The 24,563-nt window shown below is 41.0% G+C and overlaps 2 pseudogenes; one reads left to right on the plus strand and one right to left on the minus strand.

Annotated features, from left to right (window-relative positions):
- Positions 1-1,494: 1,494 nt before the first annotated feature.
- LOC119339534 lies at positions 1,495-11,608 on the plus strand (annotated as a pseudogene).
- Positions 11,609-12,528: 920 nt separating this feature from the next.
- Positions 12,529-18,156, minus strand: LOC119339535 (annotated as a pseudogene).
- Between the last annotated feature and the right edge of the window lie 6,407 nt (positions 18,157-24,563).

A 24,563-nucleotide genomic window follows, 5' to 3' on the forward strand; every position in this document is an offset into this window, starting at 1 on the left:
AAAGGAGAGAGGGAGGCCAGGAGGTGGCGCGCGGCCCCCCTTGCCCCAATCCGAATTGGGAAAGGGAAGGGGGCGGCGGCCCCCCTTCTCCTTCCTTCTCTCCACCTCCTCCTTCCCCCTTCTCCTACTTGGAATAGGAAAGGGGGGGGGCAAACCTACTTGGAGTAGGATTGCCCCCCTTGGGCATGCCTCTCCCCTTGGCCGGCCCTCTTCTCCTCCCCCCCCCTTTATATACGGAGGAGGGGGGCACCCCATAGACACAACAATTGATCATTGATCTCTTAGCCATGTGTGGTGCCCCCTCCACCATAGTCCTCCTCGATAATATCGTAGCAGTGCTTAGGTGAAGCCCTCCGACGGTAGAACATCATCATCGTCACCACGCCGCCGTGCTGACGGAACTCTCCCTCAACACTCGGCTGGATCGGAGTTCGAGGGACGTCATCGAGCATAACGTGTGCAAGAACTCGAAGGTGTCGTGTTTTCGGTGCTTGATCAGTAGGGCCGTTAAGATGTATGACTACATCAACCGCGTTGTGCTAACGCTTCCGCTTTCGGTCTACGAGGGTACGTAGACACACTCTCCCCTCTCATTGCTATGCATCACCATGATCTTGCGTGTCCGTAGGAATATTTTTGAAATTACTACGTTACCCAACATGAAGGAGTCCGCACTTACCCTCAATACGACTAGGTATTCGTACTCATCGGTAAAATGGTGAGGCCGATGGAAAGTATGTTGACATCTCCAAGAAACAAAATGTGAATGCTAGTTGTCATTTTATGTAAACTAGGTGATTCCCAGCATGTTATTGCGGGATTTTAAATATTAATTTTGGATAAATTTTGTATGAACAAAATGACCTAAATCAAAAGCTATTATGTTTTAGAAGTAATTGTGTGTGAATAAAAAGTATGCATGTAAGCTGGATCATCAGAGATGGAACAATTAAGTTGGGGTATGCATGTGCTACAAAATAGGTTTAGTGGATGATGATGTGGAGGGTTGCATGTTGAGAGAATTGAAGTTAGTTGGGATCAACTATTCAGGTATTATAAGTTAAAAAAACTATTCAGGTATTATAGAAACAAAGGTGGGAACTTTTTGAATGGACTGAAAATGATTTTTTGTGATAAAAACCCACTAAAAATGTTATTTAGCATTGAACACAAATGAGAACATAATATTACATTTTTAGGGGGAATTTGAACATTTTTTAGGGGGAATTCGAACATAATATAGCATAAATAGTTTTTTTTACATGCAGGATCTGCCCAAAGAGGGCCGTGAGGTGGGCTTTGCGGCTCGTGGACTGTAAGGGCCTCAAAAGCCCAATCAATGTGGTGAGAGCTAACCCTAACTCTTTCACGCAGGCCCAGCCACACGCACAAACGAGCCGCCGCCGCAAACTCTGTCTCCGGGAGTATCGACGACGGCGCGGCGAGTGGAACGGCGGCGGCTTGTCAGGACCGACGTCCAACCCCGTGCGGTGCATGCGGCGGCTGGATGTGACCAGGTTAGCCCCTCACCTCGCCGCAAGCTCTCTTTCCGGGGAGAAGGGGCTTCGGTGTTGGTGGAGCAGCGGCGACTCCGTCCAGCCACCGGTGCAAGCAGCGACCCCGTGCATCGCGACGGTGACTTGACTAGGTATGCCCCTCAGCTCATCGATCCCAACCCTGAAACTTAGGAATGTGAATGGTGTCTGAGTTGGCCGTCGATTTCCGATGAGCTAGCAGGTCCGTCTTGTCGACGTTCGCCGGTTTAACCGTCATCGACGGCGACAAGAAGTGCTATCAGGAAACGTCGTGCACATACGCGGGCGCCAACGCGGACAGCGGGTACCACCTGCTCATGGTCAAGGGCTACTCGCGGAGCAAAAAAGAGCTGCCCACCGGTGAGAGCGCCTTCCATAGTTGCCATGTTTCCGGTACGGTGGGAACCAGGAACGGGAACGAGGGACGAGAGTCGATGGCTGAAAAAATAGGGTACAACGAGGGTATACATCTCTTGAACGAACTTTTTATAGCGGGGACTGATACGTCTCCAACGTATCTATAATTTATGAAGCATTCATGCTATATTGCTATGTGTTTTGAATGATTATGGGCTTTATTATACACTTCTATATTACTTTCGGGACTAACCTATTAACCGGAGGCCCAGCCCATATTGCTGTTTTATTGCCTGTTTCAGTATTTCGAAGAAAAGGAATATTAAACGGAGTCCAAACGGAATGAAACCTTCGGCAACGTGTTTTTTTGGAAGATTATCATCCGGGAGGCTTGGAGATCAAGTCAGAAGATCCTCGAGGAGCCCAGGAGATACGCCCCCCCCCCCCTACAGGGCACAGCCCCCTGTCTCGTGGACCCCTCGAGCACCCCCGACCGACTTCTTTCGCCTATATATTCCCTCGTATCCTAAAAACATCGGAAATCAAGATAGATCGGGAGTTCCGCCGCCGCAAGCCTCTATAGCCACCAAAAACCTCTCGGGAGCCTGTTCCGGCACCCTGCCAGAGGGGGAATCCATCACCGGTGGCCATCTTCATCATCCCGGCGCTCTCCATGACGAGGATGGAGTAGTTCACCCTCGGGGCTGAGGGTATGTACCAGTAGCTATGTGTTTGATCTCTCTCTCTCTCTCTCGTGTTCTCTCTCGTGTTCCCTCTATGGCACAATCTTGATGTATCCCGAGCTTTGCTATTGTAGTTGGATCTTATGATGTTTCTCCCCCTCTACTCTCTTGCGATGAATTGAGTTTCCCCTTTGAAGTTATCTTATCGGATTGAGTCTTTTATGAGAACAGTTGATGTATGTCTTGCCGTGCTTATCTGTGGTGACAATGGGATATCATGTGCCACTTGATGTATGTTTTGGTGACTAACTTGCGGGTTCCGCCCATGAACCTATGCATAGGGGTTGGCACACGTTCTTAACTCTCCGGTGGAAACTTTGGGGCACTCTTTGAAGTACTTTGTGTTGGTTGGATGAATCTGAGATTGTGTGATGCATATCGTATAATCATGCCCACGGATACTTGAGGTGACAATGGCGTATCTAGGTGACACTAGGGTTTTGGTTGATTTGTGTCTTAAGGTGTTATTCTAGTACGAACTCTTTAATAGATCGATCTGAAAGAATAACTTTGAGGTGGTTTCGTACCCTACCATAATCTCTACGTTTGTTCTCCGCTATTAGTGGCTTTGGAGTGACTCTTTGTTGCATGTTGAGGGATTGTTATATGATCTATCTATGTTATTATTGTTGATAGAACTTGCACTAGTGAAAGTATGAACCCTAGGCCTTGTTTCCTATCATTGCAATACCGTTTACGCTCACTTTTATCATTAGTTACCTTGCTGTTTTTATATTTTCAGATTACAAAAACTTATATCTACCCTCCATATTGCACTTGTATCACCATCTCTTCGCCGAACTAGTGCACCTATACAATTTACCATTGTATTGGGTGTGTTGGGGACACAAGAGACTCTTTGTTATTTGGTTGCAGGGTTGTTTGAGAGAGACCGTCTTCATCCTACGCCTCCTACGGATTGATAAATCTTAGGTCATCCACTTGAGGGAAATTTGCTACTGTCCTTCAAACCTGTGCACTTGCAGGCCCAACAACGTCTACAAGAAGAAGGTTGTGTAGTAGACATCAAGCTCTTTTCTGGCGCCATTTCCGGGGAGGCTAGGTAAAGGGCACTCACTCACACCCCGTCAACTAAGCTCTTTTCTGGCGCCGTTGCCGGGGAAGTGAGTTCTTGAAGGTATACCTTTAGATCTTGCAATCGAATCTTTTTGTTTCTTGTTTTATCACTAGTTTAGTTTATAAAAGAAAACTACAAAAAAATGGAGTTAATTTTGTCTCATGCGCTTCGTCTTTTTAATATCTTTCGTGAGTATGATGGAAAGGAAAATTGTGCTCAAGTGCTAGAAGAAAAATGCTTTAAAATGCTTGGTACTAAATCTTTAAATGATGAGCATGATTGCAATGTTGTTAGTATAAACTCCTTGAATATCCATAGTATTAATGATGGTTGCTCTAGTCATGATGAAAATATCTCTTATGAGCATGTCAACTTTTGTGGAGTGCATGTTTGCATGAACACACCAAATAGAGAAGATATTTATTGCAAGAGGCATAAGCATTTAGAAACTAAATGGTTGCATGAAAGGCTAGGTGTGAGTGCTGAAAATTTAAAATTCCTTTGCCATTCTTGTGAACTTTGTAATGAACGTGGTCATTTACATCTCCTATGCAAATTGTTTCATGATCGAATCGTGTCCAAAAATTGTGATGATTTGATCTCCATTGCTCATTACAATGAGCTTAGTTTACTTTTGGGTTATGAAGAATTGAAACATTTACTTAAGGACCTTCCAGAATTTTCCCATAAGAAATTCCTTGATATTGATCTAGAAAAGATTATGTGTTTTGTGCGGAGAATTGCATTGAAAATCCTTATATTGCCAATTACCTAAAGAAAAGAAAGCAAATATAAGATGATGAAAATACTAATGAAAGGGAAGAGACTTCCCAATGTCCTCCTATTATTTCTCATGATGAATCAGGTGACGAGGAGGAGCTTTCTATTCAACCAATCTCATCAATAAGGAGCTCAAAGAGGAAGGTTGAACCCACACATAATATGAAGAATAAAAAGAAAAGAAGGAGCAACAAAGGTAGAAAGGTATCCCTCCCAATTGATGTTGCTCCTACTACTCATTGTGATGATGATAATTGCTATACTATTGGTACTATCAATATTTTTAATGATGAGAGTGATTATGCTTATGATATGAAAGGGCCCAAGCTTGGGGAAGCTATGTTTGATGGGGAAAAATTATTTGAGAATATATTTGCTGGAATTAATGTTTGTCCCAAGCTTGGGGGTGCTATGTTTAATGAAGATGATATTTTTGGCATCCCATGTTTTGATATGCAAAGTTGTTATGATGATAGCATGCCTCCTACGTATGATGATTATATTGATGAAAGTGGGTTTGGAAGAATGTAAACTTTAGGAAGTAGTGATCCCACTATTTTGGAGGATGTTGAATTTTATTGTGATGAATATGGAAGTGGATTTGGAAGAGTGTCAACTTTATTTAGTGATTCCACTATCTTGGGAGAGGTTTCAATCGATTATGATGAGAACGAAGTTGCTACTTATGATGATTATTGTGATGAAACTTATGCTATAAAAAGTAGTGATGATTATATTTACAAATCTTGTCATGATTATGAATACCATTTTTCTTAACATTACTCTTTTAATGTGGAAACAATTTTTAGTGTTCAAGTCTCTTATGATACTCCCACTATTTCGAATAAGAAGAATTTTGCTTATGTGGAGAGTAGTAAATTTTCTATGCTTGTAGATCATGAAAAGAATGCTTTAGGTGCTGGTTATATTGTTGAATTCATTCATGATGCTACTGAAAATTATTATGAGGGAGGAACCTATGCTTGTAGGAATGGCAATAATGTCAAGTTTCCTCTCTATGTGTTGAAAATCTTGAAGCTATGCTTGTTTTACTTCCCTATGCTAGTTGATTATTGTTCTCATAAGTTATTTGCTCACAAAATCCCTATGCATAGGAAGTGGGTTAGACTTAAATGTGCTAGTCATATGCTTCATGATGCTCCCGTTATGTTTCAATTCTTATCTTTTATTTGAGCATCATTGCCATCATCATGCCTAGCTAAAAAGGCATTAAAGAAAAGCGTTTGTTGGGAGACAACCCAATATTTACCCTTACTGTTTTTGTGTGTTCACATGATTATGCTACTGTAGTAATCATGTTTTATAGCTTTTGTTTCAATAAAGTGCCAACTAGAACCTTTGGGAAGACTTGGGTGAAGTCTATATGATCTTGCTGTAAAAAATAGAAACTTTAGCGCTCACGAGATTAGCTGCCATTTTTTACTGGAGAGTGATTTTAGGTTGATTCTTTTTGCATATGATTAATAGACAAATTTCTCAGGTCCAGCAATTTATTTCATAATTTTTGGGTTTCCAGAAGTATACGTTCGATACAGATTACTACATAGTTTTCTGTTTTTGACAGATTCTGTTTTCTATGTGTTGTTTGCTTATTTTGATGAATCTATGAGTAGTATAGGAGGGTATGAACCATATAGAAGTTAGAATACAGTAGATATTAAAAAAATATGAATTTAGAATGAGTTCATTACAGTACCTAAGTGGTGTTTTTATTTTCTTATACTAACGGAGCTTACGAGTTTTGTTTTGAGTTTTGTGTGGTTGAAGTTTTCAAGTTTTTGGTAAAGATTTGATGGACTATGGAATAAGGAGTGGCAAGAGCCTAAGCTTGGGGATGCCCAAGGCACCCCAAGGTAATATTCAAGGACAACCAAGAGCCTAAGCTTGGGGATGCCCCGGAAGGCATCCCCTCTTTCGTCTTCGTTCATCGGTAACTTTACTTGGAGCTATATTTTTATTCACCACATGATATGTGTTTTGCTTGGAGCATCAATTTCTTTTGTTAGTTTTTGCTTGCTGTTAGTTAGAATAATGTTTTGCATCTTTAGTTTCAATAAAAATGTCAATGATAGCCTTTACTATGCTTATTTTGCTAGTATACATGTTGCTGTTTGAAAACAGAAAGTTCACCGCTGTTGCAAAAATTCCCTAGAAAAGTCAGAAAATGGTATAACGTTGAATCTTTTTGAATATTAAGCTCTGATAAATTTATTACGGTGGGAATTTTAGTTCATAATTTTTTGAGTTAGGGAAGTATGATGAATCTTGCATTCTTTACAGACTGTACTGTTTTGGCAGATTGCTGTTATGGTTGCATTGTTTGCATATTTTTGCTTGTTTAATGATTCTATTTGAGGATAGGAGTATTAAATATGCAGAGGCATTTAGTATGAAATGTTGAATAATAATTCTAATGATTTTATATTGTAGAAAATGATAAGGTTTTCATTGGTTTATACTAACCTATCTCACGAGTTCTTGTTGAGTTTGGTCTGAATGAAGCTTTTGATAAAAAGAGAAACCATGATATGAGAGGAATTAAGGAGACACAAGAGTTCAAGCTTGGGGATTCCCAAGGCACCCCAAGATAATATTTCAAGAAGTCTCAAGCATATAAGCTTGGGGATGCCCCGGTAGGCATCCCACCTTTCCTCTTCAACAACTATCGGTTAGTATCGGTTGAGCCTAAGTTTTTGCTTCTTCACATGAGTTGTGCTGTCCTTGCAATGTCATTTTATTTTGTTTGCTTGCTATTTGAATAAGATACCAAGATCTGAAATTCTTTAATGAGATGGAGTCTTCACATAGTTACATAATTATTTAGCTACTCATTGATCTTCACTTATATCTTATTGGAGTAGTTTTTCATTTACTCGTGTGCTTCACTTATATCCTCTGAGTAAATGGTTGAATGAGTTCAATGTCATAAATCTGAAATTATATATGTTTCATTTGCTTATCCCATGGGGAGTAATGACTTCACATCTACGAAGTAGAGGTTGTAAATTTAATGACGGTTAGCAAGCATTGTATTAGTCACTTGAACAATTCATGAAAGAATATTGAAGGAAGAGAGATTTCACATATAAATATATTATCATAGACATCTTTTATAATTGTGAGCACTCATTAAGTATGACATGCTAAAGAGTTGATGTTGGACAAGGAAGACAACGTAATGGGTTATGTTTTCTCACATCTCAGTTAAAGTATATTGTCATGGATCATTCAAACATGTTGAGTTTGCCTTTCCCCCTCATGCTAGCCAAAAATTCCTAGCACCAAGTAGAGATACTACTTGTGCTTCCAAATATCCATAAACCCAGTTTTGCCATGAGATTCCACCATACCTACCTATGGATTGAGTAAGATCCTTCAAGTAAGTTGTCATCGGTGCAAGCAATAAAAATTTCTCTCTAAATATGCATGACTTATTAGTGTGGAGAAAATAAGCTTTGTACGAACTTGTTATGGAAGCAATAAAAGCGACGGACTGCATAATAAAGGTCCATATACAAGGGGCAATATAAAGTGACGTTCCTTCGCATTAAGATTTTGAGTATCCAACCCTAAAAGCGCATGACAACCTCTGCTTCCCTCTGCGAAGGGCCTATCTTTTACTTTATGTCTTTTACTTTATGCAAGAGTCAAGGTGATCTGCACCTTTCCCTTTTTCATTTTATCCTTTGGCAAGCACTTTGTGTTAGGGTGATCCTGATATATATATATATCCAATTGGATGTACGTTAGCATGAACTATTATTGTTGACATCACCCAAAGGTGAATACGTTTGGAGGCAACATTATAAGCCCCAATCTTTCTCTGTGTCTGATTAAAACTTCATAACCACAAGTATTGCGTGAGTGTTAGCAATTGTAGAAGACCATATGATAGTTGAGTATGTGAAGTTTGCTAAATTAAAGCTCTGACATAGACCCTTCCTGAAAATAGGATGAATTGCAATTGTTTTGATGACTAAGAATGAAGTTTGCTAGTTTTCAAGAAAGTTTATGGTCTATGCTTTGACATGTGAATTGCTTGTTACTTTATTGTGAGAAGTTTTATGAGATTGACTACTGCTATGACATATTATCATGCTAGAAAAGGTGATTGAAATTATCATTGATCAAACTTGTACACCTTCTAGCATTCACACTTCATAAATTCTTTCTTTATCATTTACCTACTCGAGCACGAGTAGGAATTAAGCTTGGGGATGCTTGATACGTCTCCAACGTATCTATAATTTATGAAGCATTCATGCTATATTACTATGTGTTTTGAATGATTATGGGCTTTATTATACACTTTTATATTACTTTTAGGACTAATCTATTAACCGGAGGCCCAACCCATATTGCTGTTTTATTGCATGTTTCAGTATTTCGAAGAAAAGGAATATCAAACGGAGTCCAAACAGAATGAAACCTTCAGCAACGTGTTTTTTGGAAGATTATCATCCGAGAGGCTTGGAGATCAACTCAGAAGATCCTCGAGGAGCCCAGGAGATAGGCCCCCCCTACAGGGCGCGGCCCCCTGTCTCGTGGACCCCTCGAGCAACCCCTGACCGACTTCTTTCGCCTATATATTCTCTTGTACCCTAAAAACATCAGAAATCAAGATAGATCGGGAGTTCCGCCGCCGCAAGCCTCCGTAGACACCAAAAACCTCTCGGGAGCCCGTTCCGGCACCCTGCCGGAGGGGGAATCCATCACCTGTGGCCATCTTCATCATCCCGGCGCTCTCCATGACGAGGATGGAGTAGTTCACCCTCGGGGCTGAGGGTATGTACCAGTAGCTATGTGTTTGATCTCTCTCTCTCTCGTGTTCTCTCTCGTGTTCCCTCTATGGCACGATCTTGATGTATCCTGAGCTTTTCTATTGTAGTTGGATCTTATGATGTTTCTCCCTCTCTACTCTCTTGTGATGAATTGAGTTTCCCCTTTGAAGTTATCTTATCGGATTGAGTCTTTTATGAGAACACTTGATGTATGTCTTGTCGTGCTTATATGTGGTGACAATGGGATATCATGTGCCACTTGATGTATGTTTTGGTGACCAACGTGCGGGTTCCGCCCATGAACCTATGCATAGGGGTTGGCACACGTTCTTGACTCTCCGGCAGAAACTTTGGGGCACTCTTTGAAGTACTTTGTGTTGGTTGGATGAATCTGAGATTGTGTGATGCATATCGTATAATCATGCCCACGGATACTTGAGGTGACAATGGAGTATCTAGGTGACATTAGGGTTTTGGTTGATTTGTGTCTTAAGGTGTTATTCTAGTACAAACTCTTTAATAGATCGATCTGAAAGAATAACTTTGAGGTGGTTTCGTACCCTACCATAATCTCTATGTTTGTTCTCCGCTATTAGTGGATTTGGAGTGACTCTTTGTTGCATGTTGAGGGATTGTTATATGATCTATCTATGTTATTATTGTTGAGAGAACTTGCACTAGTGAAAGTATGAACCCTAGGCCTTGTTTCCTATCATTGCAATATGGTTTACGCTCACTTTTATCATTAGTTACCTTGCTGTTTTTATATTTTCGGATTACAAAAACCTATATCTACCCTCCATATTGCACTTGTATCACCATCTCTTCACCGAACTAGTGCACCTATACAATTTACCATCGTATTGGGTGTGTTGGGGACACTATAGACTCTTTGTTATTTGGTTGCAGGGTTGTTTGAGAGACACCATCTTCATCCTACGCCTCCTACGGATTGATAAACCTTAGGTCATTCACTTGAGGAAAATTTGCTACTGTCCTTCAAACCTGTGCACTTGCAGGCCCAACAACGTCTACAAGAAGAAGGTTGTGTAGTAGACATCAGGGACGCGATCCAATCCATTTGGGTACGATGAACCCGGTACGGTACCATGGGTCGAGGAACGCAGTTCCTGAAGAACGATGACTCCCTAACGGTCAGCATTCCTTGTTGTTAATGGATCTCTTGCAATTAATGGACTGGAGGAAGAACGGGGAGTCCTTGAGAAAAGAAACGACAGCATGAGTAAATTATGCCTCGTGTTTTGGTTGTTGGATCCTGGAACCTGAATCGACGAGCAGGCTGCGGGGACGCCAAATCTTCATCAAATCATACCGAATCTTACCTCGTTCCCGAATCCGATTCCGGGTCGATGAATCGGGATCGAGGGACGGCCTACCATTCCTTGTTTCCGGCTACTATGGCGCCTGCACTGAAACTTTCATGGTAGGAGGCCATCATTGGTCCATCGAGTACTACCCCAACGGTGAGAACCCGAGCTATGCAGACTTCATTTCGCTCAGTATTACCCGTGTCTATGATGAAGAGGTTGAAGTGGGCGTGGAGGCCAAGTTCAGTTTTAGTTTCGTCGACGAGCTCGAGAAGCAGATGCCGACGTACATTGGCGCAACCAGTAAAACTCATGACTTCTCCAGGCGTGATCCTTGCTGGGGCTGTGACACATTCAAGGTCAGCAGTGAGACCTTTCTGCACATCGGTGTGTGCTTGCAGCTCGGTCCACAGTATTCATGTCACAGCTCTTTGGCCCAATGAATGAGGGCACCACCACGTTCAAGAGCGTCATACAGATCAAAGACATGGAAGCAAAAGTGTTCAAGGCTTTGCTTAGCTTCATCTACACAGACACATTCCCGTTGATGGAGAAAGACAACATGGAGGAGGAAGAAATGCCAGGAGTTGTGGAACAAGGACATGTAGAGGAAGCAGCCGAGGGTGAAATGTCAGATGCCATCGAACAAACACAAGAAGAGGCAGTAGAGGATGCAATGTGGCTGCAATGGCTGCAAAACTTATTTGTTGCGGCAGACAGATATGATCTCCAACGACTCAAGTTCATCTATGAGAAGCAATTGTCTGAACACATGGGAGTGAGCTTGGTGGCGTCCACTCTTGCTTTAGCCGAGCAGCACCACTGCCGTGTATTGAAGGAGGCGTGCTTGAAGTTTATCCAGATCCAGCCTCCCTCGCGTTTGCAGACACTAATGGCGACTAATGGTTGGGGGCATATAGTTACCACCTATCCCTCTGTTTTGAACGAGCTCATTGCCAACCTTGCTTCGAACCAGCGGAAATAACACTCTGGATACGGTATGCATCTTCCTTAATTAGGCCTGAAGTGACACTCTGTTAGGCATATATGGGATCCTCTAGACTGATCATAGTTTGTGTGTCTTGCTTTGATTGTCTCATCATGTAATTTGCATATATGTTGAATAAGAAAAATCCAACATATAGTCACATTATTTCTTCATGAAATGGATGGTCTGTCAATTCTGGTGTGAGAGTCAAGAGTGGTCTGCATTGCAGCAATGCGCAAGTTTCCAAACTAGTCATTTTATCCTACTATTGTGCCGTACGTTGTAGCTATTCCCTTCTCTGTGCATTCTGTCGTACGTTGTATCTATTCCCTTCCCTGTCATTTAAAACCTTTTCTGGTGATTATCAAGAAGAACAAATGTAGATGTTTTTGGAGAAGAATTTTATGAACCTAGATTCACGGAAAATAATTTGGAGAAGACAGAGGTCACCAAGATTTCTGGATACCCCCACAGCATTAGTAACCCAGTACCCAGAAATTAATCTTCTAGGTGCTTGTTGTTCTCCTCGGGTGGCACTGCCGCTCCCTACCCCATGGGGGAAGAAGGTCGGAGCTTGGAGATTCTGCAAAGTCCAATGTTATAGCTTTGCCTTGTACCCGAAAAGATGACTTCCATTCTGGTGTATACAACGCACGCCGAGCACTCCTGTGCCTCAAGATCAAGGCCAACACCAAATAGTTCTCAAGGCTAGAGAGACAGACACTAATAGGAAAACGTAATAGGGACCCTGAGTTGACCGCGCACTATGCTAGTTACACCTAATGGTAACATGCTGATCTTGGACTTATCATGGATGAAGTGTGGTTTCACCAAAAACTCGTCCACAAGAAAAGTACAAAAGTAGCATTGCAGTGGTAACTCAAACCATCTTATTACAAACCATATTATAGAGTAGTAAAAACCATAAAGTTTTACAAACCTAACACCTAGTCACGATTCACTACTAGACTTACATGACACGAAACAGAGTTTAAATTCGTGAATACAAAACGAAGGGTAGGGGAGATGTAGAGAAGCAGAGTAGGTGAGATACAAGGAAGAGATGAGTTGACTCCTGGGTGGTTCGTTCTTGGATAATTATAGTCGGCTTCATTCCTTCGAATTTTAAAGAGAAAGCCGTTCAGGAGGTTTGTGTGTACGAAGTGACCTCCTAGGTTTGTCTTCCGCTTGGGCCTTGGCTTATTATTCTGAATGGCCAGGAAAATACTAGCATCAACAATAGCTTGCGGCATCACGCTTTCTTGAGACTCAGCCTTCTCTACATCACCCATTCTCTGCCCTGGTTCTGTATATGTAGTAGGCAGCACTGGAACAATCTCGCGTTCTTCAGACTCTTCCCACTCTGCTTCATCCGTGCTCTACTCTAGATCTGTAGCTGTAGTAAGCGGCACCGAAACAGTCTCATTGAGTTTCAGATGTTTTACAGATTTAGGGACCTTGAGGTCGTCGCCAAGCACATGGCGCATCGCTTTGATCTTCCAGAAGGACCTGGGCAGTTTTTTCACTTGCGTACCTCGCACGTCCATTGTCTGGAGCTTTCTGAGTTTCCCGATAGAGCCAGGCACCTTTTTCAAGGTCCAGCACCGGACACCAAGGTACTGCAAATGCAGCATGTTCCCGATTTGGTTGGGCAACTTCTCGCTGATGTTGATGCCTTCGAGGCTGATGACGCGAAGGAAGGTGGAGTGCTTGAGCAGCTGCAGGAATTCTGGCCTTGACCCTGCACGTTATCCGGTTAGCTTAGCAGTCTAAAATGTGGCATTTCTAAAGAAAAAATATAGCCTCCTTTCCTTACCTTGTGTATCATGATGACCATCCTGGGTAGTGGCGGACCTAGAGATTGAGGTTTGTTGAGGCGATGGACGACAACAAAACTCTACGGCACCGCACCAGCTGATCGCCCCTGCTCCACTGCAGCAGACCTGGGGCGATTGCCCCTGCTCGCCCGAATGTTGGGTCTGCCACTGATCGTGGCCATGGGACAGGACCGTTCGCAGCTTGGTAAGCACCATGTTTTTATCTGGCAATTTTTTGCTGCTAAGTGCTAGGCGTCTAGCACTGTCTGGGATAGGGGCAGGGCCACCATAGTGGGTCTCCATGAAGCCAGTACGCAGCGCCTCCAACCTCAAGAGCTCATGCACTCGATCATGGAGAACAAGAGCAACTGATTCTCCCTTCTTCACCACCTCCACAAGGCCTCGGAAGATGAACTCCTTGAGGTACCGCTGACCCAGCTCTTCTGGTTCCACCCGATCCCCATCCCCATGCTGCTGCGCTAGGAGGAAACCCTCCACCATCCAGAGCCTCACCAGCGGGCCAGCGTCCATCATGCTGCGTGCCGGGAAGCCCGCGGTGTAGAGCAAGCATGACTTGAGCTCGTCAGGGAGGTCATCGATGCACATGGACACTATCGTCTTGAGCTGGTCGTCTTGGTGGTTGCTCGTAATGTAATTCGACGCAGCCTCCCACTTGTTGATGTTCATGGTCCTCATGAGTCTGGCTAGAAGAATCACCGCCAGTGGTAGACCATTTTTTATCTCCTCAATGTGATCGCGGATATGATTCATCTTTTTTGTCTTTTCCTTACTTTTCCTGTGCATCGCGAGGCCCAGCTCATGGTTGAACAACCTTGTGCTCAAATCATTGTTGAGATAACCAAGCTCGATGATGACAACATTCTCGGCATCAGAAGGGGGACATGACGTCATTGTCAGCACAATCTTTCTTCCTTTTCGGCCCTTCAGCGACTCCTGTAAAATGCTAATCCCGAGCATGGTGCTTTGTGTCGTTGGACAATCTACCACCACCAAGCAGTCATAAACTTGGTCTAGATTCTGTCGTAGCATAGAGCACTCATCTACCAGCTTTTTTGTAATTTCATCCAGCTTTCTTGTTATTTCATGTGTGATGTTGTTGGTGTCTAGTGGGAAGCTCACCCAGATGTGTTCCTTGAATTTCTTATTGATGGTTTCATTTTCGTATGCTTTCTTCACTAGGTGCCTTTTCCCACACCACTCTCTCCAACCACACAGATCACAAGGCTGTCAATTCTATTGAGGTGCATCTCTAATTCATTTTTCTTAGGCTCCTTTTTATGCTCCAAGTTCGAGTATACTCTGTTTCCAGGTAAGTAGACATTAATTAAAACATGCCAATTTCAAGCTCTGTTTAAGCCACCACGTCTTCAAAATTAGTCACACTTCTGATTTTATAATTTGCAGCTACCATAAAATAGAAACAAAATTCTACATGACCTCATCCCACCTCGAAAAATACAATTGTAGTTTGGGCTTGATAGCATTTGAATGGTTTTTATTCTTTCGTTTGGGATTGTTAGACTGTTTTCTAACAAAAGTTTGCACTTCATTTTTTTCTTTTCTTACAACAAAATGTTGATTCGTCGTGCAAGCACCCGCAGCAATGCACGAGCCTATCTTTTCAAGTTCATATACGTGTTATACATATGACAGTGTTGTACAGATTTAAGTATATATATTCGCATGGATTCCAGAAAGTTTGTCACTTGATTTCCCGAAAAAAAGTTCTATCACTAGATCGATCGGCTGCCAAATATATAATATGTTGCATTACGCCATGACAAATTAAACCATGCTGACAAACCTTGTAATTACCTGTGATTAAACCAGGTATATTATTATGTATCCTACTAATATTTAAATATTAAATCCTATGGAAATGCTTTCTTACATTTATCTGTGTTTTTTATTTATGTTTCATAAGGTTAGTAGCAAGCCAGTGTAGTTGCATGAGCTGCCTTGGTGCTTTAATTGCTTGGTTGATTTCACTTTAATTCTTAAGTGGCAAAAGGGTCTTTTAAGTAACTTTGAATTCTAAAAAATATTTTCATGACTTACTAAGTAACTTGAAACTTTTGGTGCATAGGTGCCATTTACATCAAACCTCATGTGTGACATTCTTCATTTTTAGGAAAACATAAGAAGTTATCATGCCATTGATATGGTAGCTTCGCCTGGCTTGAAAGAAACTCCAACGAGTATATGTAAAACATAAATTAAGATACTATTGTTAACATTTCTTCGAACAAATACACCGAGCAGGTCTACCAGTTTACCAATTCTTTTTCTTACATATACCAATTTTATGCCCTTTCAAGGCCAAACCATCATATTCCGCCATGCCATGCAAATTATTTTGGAATTTGGATCTTGATTTTACAACAAGGATAGGAGAGTTTTAAATCCTAATATAATTTGTGAAAAAACATATGATGCGGTTTTAAAAGAAATCCTTTTTTGCGGTAATACACAATGATTTTCCGGCATCACATTTCACAGTTTAAGTATTATTAAGTATAAATTTCGAAATAAATAAATAAAATCAGAATCCAATATGTACTTTTTGGCCAGAGAGTTTGTAGTTAGTACCATAAAGTAATGACATAAAATAAAATGATAACAAAGAATGCCTTTGTATGTTTACAAAATTAATTCATTGTCCTACAGCCTAATTTATGCAAGAAACAATTAAAAATTACTCAAAGAATTAGAGAAATGGACAAGTGCTATTCTACTAAACACTTAATTAAAGTAAAGTGTTCGCTAAGTATTAGTATCAAGTGGTACCAATATAGACCCTTTTTTTGTGACAAGTGCCAATAATAGAGACCTGCTACCACATATACACGTGGTAGAGCAGATGACCAATATAATGTTTGCGGCAGGTCACTAATATGTATGTTTGCAAGGTAAACAAGAAAATGAGTCTTACCCTAATCCTAGGTATAGATTAGGCACATATTCGTTAATTATCAGTTACAATGGCGCAGATTTGGCATAAGCCTGGAAACACTTTGTGTAGTTTTAATTGAATATATTCCCAAATTATCATATATTTATGTCCGCTAGTATGGAACTTCCTTCTCTGATCTTGCATTGCTGTACATAGCAGCACATGGCTGGAACTGAGATGGCATATTTCCTGAAAATAATCACCCTAAAAGAATCTGTATTTTAAGTATAATTAATCATCATGTTATGTAAAGACATTGTAAATCTCATGTGTTTTATAAAGATATCTCATGAGATAGCTAAAATTGCACTGCTATGACTCCATGGGTTTCTCCCGACAGGGTTCGCACGTAAAAAAAACATATTTCATATTTCTTGTTTTTTTTTTACTTCTTGTTGCCCGTGGATCCTACAAGAGTAAGGATGGAAATTTTACCCATGGGCACCCTCATTTGTGATAAAGGATGTCACTATATGTGCACGTAATTGGGGCTATTTGAATACACAGGGTCACGCTATTCATTACCCTGGGTGAGGAATAGTTATTCTCCACCCCTCTTATTACATCACTAAATCACATTTTACGTCCCGTAAATTGTCATGCGTTGGAATTGAAAGGAGAAGGTAATAAAATGTATGATGGTCGAAAAAATATTTCACACGAGGTAAAATTATGAACGTAAAATCTGGTATAAAATATACATATAAATGTAAATTTGTGGCTTTAGGACTCATATCTTACTCTTCTTATACCAATTTTTGTGTAGTGAATTATCAGTATGAACGTAATTATTTGTATACCAAACATAAATTCTAAAAGTAACAACTAAATAACCCCGGGCATAAAATAACTTATTATTCTGCACTCTGGGTAATGAATAGCATTACTACCACGTGTAACTACACCCGTGTGTGCATGTGTTTTCGCCACTCCTTCTGTTCGGAAATATAAGCATCTCTATTGTTGTCCTGAGTCCAACCATTTGGAATTTGACAAAGATTACCATATCTATTTTTGTCCTAAGTCCAACCATTTTGAATTTGACAAAGATTACATAAAAGAATAACACTATTCTGTAATATCAAATATATACCATTATGAAATATATTTTCATATTATACTTCGTGAATTGACGTGGTAGATGTTTATGGACTAGCTAGACTATAAACCTGGTCAAAATTATAATAATTTGAGTTATGAGAAAAACTGAAAATGGTTATATTTTGGACAGTGTGAGTATGTAAACTAGAAAAGGAACCTTATCCGAGGCAAAGATTGATGGATTACCAGTTTTGGCGGACCGGAGGGATGGCGGGAGGCGCCCTCCACGTGACAGCGGTTGCACTGTTGGGGCTGTACTTGCCGCTGTTGTCGATAATGTCCTCTAGCCGCGCATTCATGGACTTGATCTTCCCGGATAGGATGCAGCGAACACGGATCTGCGTGCCAAAGTTAAGGAAGAACTTGGCAGCCGCCCAACACAAGTCGTGGCCGAGGTCGGCCTCCAGCAAGAAACTGTCGACGGCATCCTCGGCCTCGAAGGCGACCTCGCGCATCTGGCAGGCGAGCACACGGACCACTCGGTTGCCGTCGTTCCGGCTGCGTAGGTCCGTCTCATGCACCAGCGCGTGCAGCCACATGAGCTTGTCACGGAGGCGGTTGATCTCATTGCCCACCCCGGCTAGAGCCTTCCCCTCCATCACCGCCACCTGCTGCAGCTTGCTCAGCAGCGGTCCAACAATAGCCTCTGCCATCTTTCTCCTTGCTTCTTTCTCTTTCAGCCAAAACCGACACAAGTGCTGGAAAAGACCTAGTATCTTGGCAATCTTTGTACCCCTTTTTATAGACAGACATGGTCAGGCAATGGAAAATCCAGATTCTTAAACTTAGTTAGGTTCATTGATCTGTCTGCCCGCCCAGGTGTCAACCTCGTACTAGTACGTACATTAGCCCATCAACTGTGAGTGTTAAGTCCCACCTGCTACGGACCACACAATTTGGGCTGTTTTTCTTACTAACATTAACTCCTGCATGCCTACCTGCTACCAAAACTATGAAGCCGATTGTTGTGGCATGCAATTATACCAAAGTTTTAAATAGCGCGCTAAGCCTCTTAGCTGCGGTTCGGCAAAAAGCAATGGAACGCTATAGAATGCTAAGACTCAAAAATCCATCTCTGCACCCGAGCTCATCCGCACCCACGCTGACGAAAAAAATCAAAACAAATACTAAAAAAATCAAAAAATTCTAAATTTTTTTGTGAGGTAGACAATTAGATGCGTGAGGCCCGCTCCAATTTTCAAATCATTTGGACATTTGAGGAGCTCTCGGCAAAAAAGACAAATTGAGGGTCTGTAAAAATGTTTACTGTTCACGTACTGTTTTGGTCCGATTTGTCTTTTTTGCTGAGAGCTGCTCAAATGCCCAAATGACTTGAAATTAAGAGCGGGCCTCATGTATCAAATTGTCTACCACACAAAAAAAACTTGGAATTTTTTGAATTTGTTTTGAGTTTTTTTATGATATTTTTCTAACCGGGTGCAAATGAGCCTGGGCACCGAAACGCCCTACTCGCTAAGACTCATTTAGTGTCTCAGCATAAATCAATGAAAATGAGAAAATAAACATACAACCAGCCATAAATTTAACATATACTTGACCATTGACATATATCAACAAGCATCCAGCCAAATAGACAGAAGAATAGATGTTGTGTGTACATCATAATGACATAGTGCAGTTCACTGCACTATAGCAGCAAGTCGTAATGCAAAGAACCACGCTGGATTTTGGTTTTGGGCCCAAAAAAATTAGACCGATGCGGCGGGAGAAATAGCATAGCACTAAATCATGGCCAGATTTAGCGCAAAATGTCCTTTGGCGCTGCTATTGGCATGAGAACCCTTTTAGCCTAAAATGTAGCGCAGCTCCTCCCTGAATTACTTGCTCAGCTATTAAGCCTTTTCGTAGTAATGTATAAGTGCATGAAAGCTCTCCTAATGGACTACTTGGGTGTGCATCCAACTTGCTTACTCACAAAAACCTAGAGCATTTCTAGAAACTCGTCATTGGAATATACAAGCTAGGTTCTATAACGTAGAAGTCCCCAATTAGTATGAAACATGAAGCACACACACACACGATCGAGCACGCACGCACGCACACACACACACACACACACACACACACACACACACACACACACACACACACACACACGATCGAGCACGGGCACAATCGCGACTAATCAAGGTCCGGGATAGGGGGCGGTGACAGACGAAGCGCCAATGTCCGGAGTCCAGCGGTGATAGCATCAATGGAGCTGCGGTCAGGGGTGTGGCTAAGCGGCTTCCAGAAATGCAAGAAACCACAAAGTTTGTAAATAGCATCAGTAGGTCATCACAAGGGGGTGCGTTCGATGACAACAGGAACCCCTGAATTTCGTTTTTAACATAGTACACCAAACTAATGGAACCAAGGAATTAGCCATTATAGTTCACACTGAAGTAAGTTTTAACAACCTACACAAGACTAATGGGAAACATCAACTTAGACTCTTGAATTTCTTGAATTTAGACTTTAGTGTCATTTTTAGCAAGCCACGACAAATTATTGGCCTAATTAAATTAATCTCTGGAATTCGGTCTTCAAGTCATCACACAAAATCAACGGGGTACTCCGAATTACTCTCTTTTATGAAGATGCCAGATCATTTTCAGTGAGCTATATGAAATTTGTCTTTCAGGTTCAAACCTCATAGTCATTTTAACGAGCACACTAAATGAATGGGCTACATTGAGTTGTTGTATGCATAGAAGTAAACTAATGCTATGATTCAACAATTGTACGTAGTCATTTGCATTCCCATTGATGGCTTCATCTAACAACATTTTTGGTCCCTTTATATCATTTGCGCATATTAATGTTTCATGAAATATTGAGCACTTATTAGATGTATTGTACACATTAACCTTTGCTCGTGCTAGATTCTACTATTGTGGATAGGTACCGACCAAAGCATGTCTTTAGTATGCCCATCTACATGATGTTGTTGTTTGAGATGTCTAGAGGGCTTTTACGTAATTTGGATGTGTGTAGAAAAAGGTTTTCATGGGAAGAAAGACACAGTAGTGATAGCCATAAATTTTGTCTAGTTAAATGGCTAGTTGTGTGTCATCCCTTGGACCGAGTGGCTTATATACTAGATCTTGAGGTAATCAACCTTTGCTTACTTAGTTAAATGGTTATGGATATTAGAAAACCAGAATGGTTTCTGGCAAAATCTTATGTCGGATTAGTGCTTCAAAAAGAGGTTTTATGAGATGTTAAAGTACAACATGTTCAGCGTATTGTTCTTTTTATAGGTATTGTATGAATAAAGTAGGGGATAGGAAGAAGACACGGTTCTAGGAAAAACTTTGGTTTTACGCAGTCCCTTTGCATAAGAAATTTCTTATCCTGTACAATCTCACTTTTAGCATTAACATTCTAGTGTGTACTGTTTTTGAGGAATGATGGGGGAATGTGAAGTACAGGAGGAATCTGGTGGGCGGGCTAGCTGTTATGTGGGGTGGGTTACAAGCTATTTGTTTCTAGATTTTGAGTTATCTAGAGATAGTTATAGGTATGTTTTGTTAGTGAATAATGTTGTGCTTCTTCTGTAAACTCTACGTATTTAGCTTTGAAAATAACTCAAGTCAAACGCCCTAGTAGGAAGCTTTGGTTTGTTAAGGTGGCACTTCATTTTAAAGTCTTTTATGGCCGGTTTTTAGAATGAGTATTCTAAAAAAAGTGCATGTTCCGAAGTGAAGTGGAGAGCACTAAGCCACTAACCATATTTTTTTGGCTGTCCTATGCTAAGGTATGCCTAGGGTGTTGTTAAAGTGGCTGAAGATATTTCTGCAATAATTCGAGGTCAAGAGCTTGTCAAGATTTAGAGAATGCAAACAACCAGATTAAGTGAGGACCATCCTTGAGCCATCGTACGGTAAAGTAAATGACTATTATTCCAAAAGTGTGTTCCTTTCCATAATACTGGTTTTTTTAAGATAATACGGGGTTTTATTTCCTTAGTTGCATAAAGATGGTGCCACGGAGTACATGAACATAACATCATACTATCATAGGATAATTAATTGAGGAAGTTGTGCGTAACTCTTGTCTCCTCTGTTCAGGACCATCCTTGAGCTGCCATGAGTATGGTGAAGCAAATGAATACTATGATTCCACAAGTGTAGGTAGTCATTTGCGTTCCCACTGATAGCTCCATCTAACAACATTTTTTGTCTCATTACGGGCAGCACATATCATTTTGTGTCGTTCCACAAGTGTAGGTGGGCACGGAGGATGAGAGTGTGAGGCTTGTAGTTAGAGGGACATGGAACAAAAAAGTAGAGGAGGATTAAGTTTTCTGCAGATTGGATTAGGTTACGCCAAAAGTGCATATGTCAAGAGTGACTATGACAAAGACAAAAGATAGCAATAAAGCTAAAAAAATCTGACATCATATTTTTAGCAAGGGACTCAAAGTGAATGCATTGGATGCCATTGAATATGGGCGCATGGATCTTGATGCACATGGTGAGCGACGTTAGGTATTTTTTTCCATTCGATCATGCATGTCGAGGGGAGCATGACAATGGCATCTTATCCTATTAGTCATCTCCATCCCCTCATTCACACCATTGCATATCTTGCTCTGCTCGTTGCACGTCAGCTGCATTTGCCTCCGCCAATGAGCACCACCACATGATGTGCACATCGGCGGCAAGCCCACCCCGGTGCCTCCGCTCGAGGAAGACTGCATCCTACCTCCCGCATCTGCGTGCATCCACTGCGAGCATGCCCCGACACCTCCGGCTGACGACCGCCACATCCTGTCGCGTGCATCGGTGCCAAGTGCAGCATGGCGTCTCCGCTCAAGGATGATTGCATCCTGCCATGCGCAGCGTCGGTGACCGCGATCATCCTCCTGTTGTGAGCCCGTGATCCCACCACTCACACTCCAACCCCTTGCAAGAGCCAACACCGTTTTGCGCCACTCACCGGTGAGGCCCGTTGTGCATTCTACTACTTCCTTTGCTCCGTCCCGCATCGTGTTCGCCGCTATGAAGAAGACAATGGTGACCTCACGGCCGCGCTACAGCCGTTGCTCGTCTCCAACGCCATGGTAACCCGCTACTCCCTTCCTCATCTATGAGCACTGGAACGTCTGGTTCTGGCCGTCGGGGAGCACTAGTAATGCAACGGCCGAGCTGAGAAATTCTTCAGTGATTCATTACACTGCCTCCCGAAATGTGAATTTGTACTGTTTTGAAGCTTGCTTGTGCATGTTTAATTCTGGAAAACTGAGCAGGCTTTTTTCTTATAGGTGTTTTGTTTTGTGTAAAAATGCTTGTAATTTTGAGCTTGATATGCCCTACTGAATGCTGAGGACAGGCTATTTTTCTCTTGTTAATAGGTTTTGGCAAAATGCTAAAACAGATGGCAAAAATATGATGTATTCAATATCTGTATGGCAACTCAATTATATGATAAATTTGTTGTATATGTCACAGAAAATTTACTGTTTTTGTAATAGTCCATGCAATTATTATTTTTCAATCTTGGAAAATTTACATCTTTTTCTAACCCATTTTCATCAATTCTTGTCATTGGCACTTATGCTTCAGTACTACATCTACCTAATAGCCAAGACAACCTCATTATGATTTTTGCCATCACACATTCGGTTTTGGGTTAGTTCTACCCTCATTACATGGCAAATTTTACTAGCATTCGAGATACCAGTCTGGTTGCTATGTTTTCTCAGTAACTAATCACACACCTTTTGGCATTTTTGGTTGTTTATGTCCTCTCTAGTGAACAAAGTCCTAAAGTTGCTAGCAATTTCGAAAGCAAGTGTTGCCATGAAGGAAACTTTCAATGTTGTTTTTTTTGCAAAATTTTGGCATGTCTCCACACTTTTGCCATGCAAAATTTAACTCTTCATGAAATCTTTGTTCAAATTCATATATATCAAGGTGGCAATTTTTGTGTAACATACCATGGCAAACTCTTATTCGAAAATGGCTCTGAAAACTCTTTTATTGTGGATCCTGGCAAAATAATCTGTTGGAACATGGTAAAAAAGTTACTTCATATGGGATCATGGCAAATTAACTTCATGGAGCATGGAAGATGAGTTTATGGACCATGGCAAATAAAGTTCATGTAGCATGGCAAATGTAGTTCATGGATCATGGCTAATTATTTTTCCTTTTGGCAAAAATAAACTTTTTCATACGATGGTGTCAATTTAAGATCATGGGAGCATGGTAAATGGACTTTATGGGCCATGGCAATTTTCTGCTATATGAACGAGATGGACAAACTTATTACATACATGGCAATTTTCTTATGCAAAGCATGGCAATTTATTCAAAATTGCAAAGCAAATTTTAGTATGGACCATTTTGATGAAAAAGAGTTTGTACTCTTAGATACATTGCAAATTAATGCACAAAATGTTCTTCAATATAGCAAATCTACCAACGTTCTTCAACATGGCAAATCAAAATGTTCGACAACATATCATTTTTGAAAGATGTCATGGACGAATCGTTGCAAAGCATAAAATGTAAAAAGATGGTTCTAGGTACATTGCAATTTTTTTCTAAATGTCATCTTATCCGAAGAATATAAATTCCTAAATTTTTCTTTTGTACATTTTTTTAAATTCCAATACGTGCCACTTTTTAAGAGGAACAACTTCCTAAATTTGCCTTGTGCAATTTCATTATGGGTAGCATGGCACTTTTATGAATTAGCTCGACCATCGAAATTTTATTTATTAGACCATGACAATTTTATTAATTTCACCATGATAATTTTATTTGTGGGTAGCATGGCAATTTTATTATTTGGACCATAGTAGTTTTATTATAGTTCTCATGGCAATTTTATTATTTAGACCATGGAAATTCTTATTAATTAGAGCACGATTTATTATATAGACCATGTCAACTTCATTAACTAGAGGATTGAAGTTTTATTGTAGGTACCATGGAAATTATACTATTTTTTAGAACAATGCAACTTTTTTGCCATGGAAAATTATTGCATTCGTCCATGTTAAAGCATGGCAATCTTATCATCCAGATCATGTTAATTCTGCTTCAAT

Source organism: Triticum dicoccoides, chromosome 7B (genome assembly GCF_002162155.2).
Source record: "Triticum dicoccoides isolate Atlit2015 ecotype Zavitan chromosome 7B, WEW_v2.0, whole genome shotgun sequence".
Taxonomy (NCBI): domain Eukaryota; kingdom Viridiplantae; phylum Streptophyta; class Magnoliopsida; order Poales; family Poaceae; genus Triticum; species Triticum dicoccoides.